The sequence below is a fragment of the Cydia strobilella genome, chromosome 2, assembly GCF_947568885.1.
Source record: "Cydia strobilella chromosome 2, ilCydStro3.1, whole genome shotgun sequence".
In the NCBI taxonomy this organism is placed as follows: Eukaryota; Metazoa; Arthropoda; class Insecta; order Lepidoptera; family Tortricidae; genus Cydia; species Cydia strobilella.
In genome coordinates, this window is record NC_086042.1 from 30,197,090 (window position 1) to 30,203,909 (window position 6,820).

Here is a 6,820-nt window from a genome sequence, read left to right on the forward strand (position 1 = left end):
ATAATTATTTAAAAGTTTAACGTAAAATAAATCCAATTCCTATTTGAAAATAATCAAGGCAACGTTTGTATGGAGAAATGACCACTCCTGTTGGCTCTTAATAAGTGTTTAAATGCCAGTAAGACGATAAATCGAACGCGAATCGAATCCGTTAATTAGCGGGCTTGTTACGTTAGACAATTTCCAAATTATGTCTTATTGTAGGTCTGCATCTAGCAATTAACACAATAATTGCGTACAATTTCTGCTTCTTCATTAGTATCTCTGAATAAGGCTTCTTTAACTAAAAAAAAACTGCACGTAGCAAATCGAGAATAATCACAAATTTATAGTAGAATCGGTTGAGAATTTAACGAAACTAACCATCCAATTAGTTTACGAAAGCCATTCTTCTAGGACTTTTGAAAATACTGAGAAAGTGATATTTGATCTGGTTTCATATGACTTGATCAACAAATTGGCAGTATATTCTCGAGCTTTACTCATACTTATAATTGAGGTAGCTGCCATACAAGGATACAATTGCTACAAGCCAAAAAACATTTCGTAAGCGACAGTCTCGTGAAATGCCCCTAGAGGAAAATAGCCAGCTAAGCTGTCGTGAATCTGCAAAGGACAGAGCAAAATGGCGTGCTCTTGTGTCGGACGCCAATACTCATTTTAGGTCATAATGCCAACCAAGTAAGTGAAACATGGTGAAACGTGAAACTGAAACTCATCACTTGAGGAAAATAGCCACCTAAGCTGGCGTGAATCTGCAAAGGACTGAGCAAAATGGCGTGCTCTTGTGTCGGACGCCAATACTCATTTTAGGTCATAATGCCAACCAAGTAAGTGAAACATGGTGAAACGTGAAACTGAAACTCATCACTTGAGGAAAATAGCCACCTAAGCTGGCGTGAATCTGCAAAGGACTGAGCAAAATGGCGTGCTCTTGTGTCGGACGCCAATACTCATTTTAGGTCATAATGCCAACCAAGTAAGTGAAACATTGTGAAACGTGAAACTAAAACTCATCACTTGAGGAAAATAGCCACCTAAGCTGGCGTGAATCTGCAAAGGACTGAGCAAAATGGCGTACTCTTGTGTCGGACGGCAATACTCATTTTAGGTCATAATGCCAACCAACTTCAACCAAGTAAGTGAAACATGGTGAAACGTGAAACTGAAACTCATCACTTGCGCCAAAGAGGGTATCTATCTTTGCTTGCGCCTCTCGGTCAACTAGTAGGTATTACCTATTGCAGGAGTCTCGAATATTGCCTAACTGGTCACTCGGTCCAAGGTCCCGCTAAATATATCTAGATCGAGACCGCTCGTTAGGAGCACTAGGTGACTCACGTGGGAACCTACTTGAATGCTCAAGTAGCCGGTTTCAAGGTTTCTGTTTTGTTTGACAAACAAATAAAGTAGTAAAAGCGAGGCCAATCACATGTTAAAAACTTTAGGGTTAGAACTAAAAAAAAAGTATGCCAGCATCCTTAATCTATTTATTTTATACATTTGCAAAAATAATAATAATTGTACGGTTAGCAGGGGATGAAACAACGCTCCAAAAGCATCTACCACCTTGGAACTCTTTTCCAAATAGGGATATATCTAATATATCTACAGTTCGCAATCTAAAGTACCTAATCTGTCCCAGTTTTGGTCACAGTGTATTTGTACTACATACAGAGACATATCTTTTTGTTTAGCTATTAAAGGTCTGTACAATGTGGTCCATCTAATAAGCTTGGAAATATGTAGAATAGAATAGAATAGAATAGAATATTTATTGCTCTCATGTTGTTAACATCTGCGTCTAATTCAAAAAGTGATACTATTAACAACATATGGACAGGTTACTCGACTTACAGCTTGATTAACAGCATATAAATAGCATTGCACGAAATCGCTTCTTCTTCTTCTTCTCGTGTCGATGGTTTCAGACTTTCAGACTGTGCGGGACCAAAAAGCAGCGACATTTATCGCCCTGTCCGTCGCATCACGGAGATCCTGCTCAGAGCAGGAATGCGGGCACGCTGGGCAAGATAACATGTGTTCCATTGTTTGGGGAGTCGTCCCACATGGACATTGGGCGTCTGAGCCGCTTAGAGCGCCCCACTTCAGCATGTTCTCTTTGCTACGACCGACCTGGAACGCAGTCTGTTTAAGGCTTTCCAGATCGGCCACGGCTGCTTATGCCCAGCGGGAAGCGCTTCAGCGGGGCGGACGTAGTCGTCAGGAGGGGCGCGGGAACTCTTCCATTGGGCAAGTCGCTTCTGGGACGGTGGAATCCGGATCGCTGCAGTACACCGCATAAAGCTCCTACGGCTTCGGAGACGAGATGGTGGTAGCTTGTGGCCGTGGAGAGGATGCCTAGGGTCTTGTTCCTGCTTCAATTTTTCAACGCTACATGCCACTTCTCTGCGGGCTTCCGGGGGTGCGATTCCTGCCAGAGGGTACAGCTTATTAAGCGGAGTTGGTTTAAGACATCCGGTTATTATGCGGCAGGTGTCGTTAAGTGCCGAGGTAACTTGTCCCGCGTGGGTAGAGCGGTGCCACACCGGGCACGCGTATTCGCCAGCTGAATAGCAAAGTGCCAGACCAGTGGTGCGAAGGGTGTGCGCAGAAGCGCCCCAGTGGGTTGACGTGAGTTTCCGCAGCAGACAGTTTCGCGAACTAACCTTCTGACGCGTTTTTAAACAGTGGTTCTTGAAGGACAAAGTTCTGTCTAGGGTTATTCCAAGGTACCTTGGGCAGGGGCAGTGCTCAATAGCGACTCCATTCCAGGCAACACTGAGCTGCCTATTTGCTTCCCGGTTTCGTAGATGGAATACGCACGACTGAGTTTTAAGGGGGTTTGCTTTCAAGCAGTTCATCTCATAGTACCTCGTTAGACCCTTTAACGCCGCAGATAGTGATATTTCTGTACCCTCAAAGCTGTCACTTTGAGCCGCTAGTGCTAGGTCATCTGCGTATGCGAAGCGCTGGGTTTTGTGCAGGACTGGCTGATCATTGGTGTATATGTTGAAGAGCATCGGGGCAAGCACGCTACCCTGCGGGAGACCATTTTTTTGCGGGCGCCAGCGGCTTTTTTCAGATTGCAGATGGACTTGAAATCGGCGGTTGTGGAGCAGTTCGCGAAGAACGTTCGTAAATCCAGCATCTCCCGTCATACCCTTAACCTTCAGGAGCAGCCGTTGTATATTTACTGTGTCGTATGCGGCTGTTAGATCCATAAAGACCACTCCTGTAACCAAGCCAAGCTCGAATCCGTCCTCTATGTGTTGTGCTAGCTTTAATGTTTGGCTCGTGCATGACTTTCCCGGGCGAAATCCCGCCTGTTCTGGGATTAGCTGCGGTTCGATAATCGGGACGAAATCGCTGAAGAGATAGGAATGCGAGAAAGTACCCCACTTACGTACGGTTATGTCATGCACAATAATTTGTAACTGATGCTTCCATTTTGGGATGCTCGAAACACTCACACGGACTTGAAATGAGGGCTAACGCGTATGAATTCGCCGCTAGGGGCGCTAGTGTAGATGGTGGTCTTTTCCATAGTTCGAAATGTCAAATGTCACTTGTCACTTCAATGACTGACAGCTGTTCTTTAGTCTTTTGGACCACCATCAACAGAGGCGCCAACTGGTGAGCAAAAAAACGATAGCCCAATTTGACAATGTGATTCGAATTCCGAACATAATTTGACCGATATATGACGTATGGTCATTCATCTGACAATCAAACTTTAGCACTGACAGATCGAATATATCTAGGCTGATCTTTGATCAAGAATTAGAGATAAGAAGTTTTAGTTGGTTAGTTATTTATAGTCATTAGAAAATCTGAACATATTGTGACGCGCAATTTGAATTCCACTCCGCTTGACTATTTTGAATATTTCATTAGAAATTCACGAAACATTTTAAACAATTGGTTTGGTAATATGTATCAATTGATATCATAATTAGTGCAGTTAATTTCTAGGCTTTCATTGTCACTGGTTTGATACCATTAACGGCCATAGCTGGGTCTTCTGAATTAGTGTCTAAAAGTTTTTGAGAAATAGGTAACTAACTTTAGTAACAGAACAAACAAAACTTAGACTTATATTGACCGGGATATAGACCTTTTGTATTGTTTATGAGCTCTCGATAAAGGTAATCACGGTCTATATCCCGGTCAATATAAGTCTAGTGAAACTAAGCGTGAATCATTCTAACTCAAAACCCATCTGTTGCTGCAAAATGCATGCGTTGATAATTAATCAAATGTATAGGTTGTTATAGCAGAGCGGTTCTGTCATAGTAAATTTTGTAACCACAGTAAATTCACTGCCATCTATCGACACACTTTAAAACTAAAAGTGAAGATTTATAAAAATAAGATAAAATGTATGGATAAATGATTTTTTTTATTTGCATGTATTATTTTTATGATTTTGACCCATGTTCTTTCACTGATATGCGTTAAAATTGTTAAATAACAAACGAAACCGTCAACGCCCTTTATACGAGAGTAGGCCAAAGGTAGTGGCGCCATCTGATCCATAATCAAATTTTCGTGATTTTCGAGGCACGTTTTTTCCTTAGACTGTATCCATCTATTACGGAGTTATATCTATCTTTGTTATAACAACTTACGTTATAACGTAAGATATCTTTTTACATCTACATATATATCTTCTTAATCTTATATTACCACCCATAACATTGCCTAAATCAATAAACGTGCAGTCGTGAACACAGCAGATTGAAATTTCCCTTTGTAATCAACGGAAGCTCCGGAGGTTGCGCAAGAGTCGGCTTTCTGCCCGCCGGCAGCAAAAGTTCAACTTTCGGCCCGAGCGGGGAAATTGGGTGAAGACTGTGGGACCGGGTAATGAGTTATGGATGATTCAATAATTTCACAAAATAAACATTATCCTCGCAGGTGTGTATTAGCATTAATACTGCGGGCTTACCACGGTAGCATTTTTATCGCCTGTCAACATGCCTGTCACGTTCTAACAAGTAGGTAAGTTCGAAAGTGACAGTCATAGTGACAGGTGATAAAAATGCAACCATGCTACCGCTGTGCATCCTGTGCATCCTCAACGCAGCTTTTATTATTACTTATTTTAAACTTTATTGCACATAAAAACTGTACTTTTTATATGCAACGTTTAAAATTCTCTACCAGTCAACCATAGGGCTAAACAGAAAAGCGTCAAAGTGGGTGACTGGGTAAGTGACTTAGAAATAAATACCTATAAATAAAACGTAACTTTTGAGCGAAGTAAAACTTCTACATAAATAATATAATAATATGTTGCTGAGTTTTTGCCAATGTTCCAGTGCCCAACGGACTGCTTTTGTTAGATATTTAAAATGTTTTCACCACAAAATATCATTTATCTTAGCGTTAAACCTGTTTGCACCCTCAGCTCAGTCATGCTCAGCTTTTATTGCCCATCAGTGCCCAACAACCCGCTTCTACTTATAAAATGATTTCACCACAGGAGCATCTCTTTTAGCTTAGCGTTTATCCCGTTTGCACTGTGGTAATATTACAGTAATACTGGATGAATTATTCTGCTTTTTTGCAAGTCAGCTGATTTTAGCAGAATTTTCTGGCAAAGTTTTCTGGCGACCATAACTTTCATACGACACAATTCGTCGTGTTTTTCTGCAAAAAAGAAATTCTGTATAAGTACCTACATACTCGTATAACCTGTAGAACAGCCGGACATATATACAAAAGCATTTTGTCCAAGCTCAAACGGATTCAATTAGTAATTCTAAACTATTGATTTTTTTAGCATACCTATCATAAGTGTTAGCTTTGCTAACTCGCGTGCCCTTCTCTCCAAAGCAAGCAAACCCGCGGGCGATAATGGGTGTTGCGCAAGAGTGGACGAAAGCGCGCATTCCGTCGCACCGGTATAGTCGGCCGCGCATGATATGGAAACGGTAAAATAATAATATTATATGTCCTCAGTTATCCTTACTTTAAAAACTTTGTTCGTGCTAAACAGTTTTTTTATTGACGAACATTTTTTCTTGAGTTACTTATATCAAAATTGCAAGAGCTGCCAAGTTACATACACTATTATTACCTATCCTATAAGTATGCTTATCATGAGACATTTTTTTAATAAAACTTCTTCTTCTGCTACCATGCCCTAGCGGGCGTCGGTGGCCATATTTGCAAAGTCTTTTCTACTCTTGGCCAGTCTTGTTAGCGTGGCCGCGTCCTTGATGTTTGTCCATTGTTTGATGTTATCGAGCCGGTTCATCCTCCTTCTTCCCCTTCCCCGTTTTTCCTCTATTTTTCCTTCTATTATAACTTTCAACAGATTATACTTTTCATATCTATGTAGATGTCCAAAATATGCAATCTTTCTCCGCTTAACTGTGGCCAGTACTTCCTTTTTCTTCTTCATTCTTTTAGGATCTCTATGTTCGTTATTCTAGCGGTGCATGATACTCTCAGCATACGCCTGTATAGCCACATTTCGAAGGCCTCTATTTTCTTCTCCATTATTTTATTTACCATGTTTCAACACCATAATAAAGTATAGATAGTACATAGCATTGTACTAGTCTCCATCTTAGTTTTAACTTAATGTCTTTATTGGTATACAATTTTTGCATTTTAATGAAAGCACTACGGGCTATTTCTATTCTCACCCTGATTTCCTTTTCTGGATCCCAGTTTTCACTCAGCCAGCAGCCCAGTCTATTTGTTTACCATCGATAAGCAGTTTGTTTGTTGGAAATGTTGATTTGCTTATTACCATTAGCTTGGTCTTTTTATCGTTCATCTTGAGGTTGTAATGTTTTACCTTGGT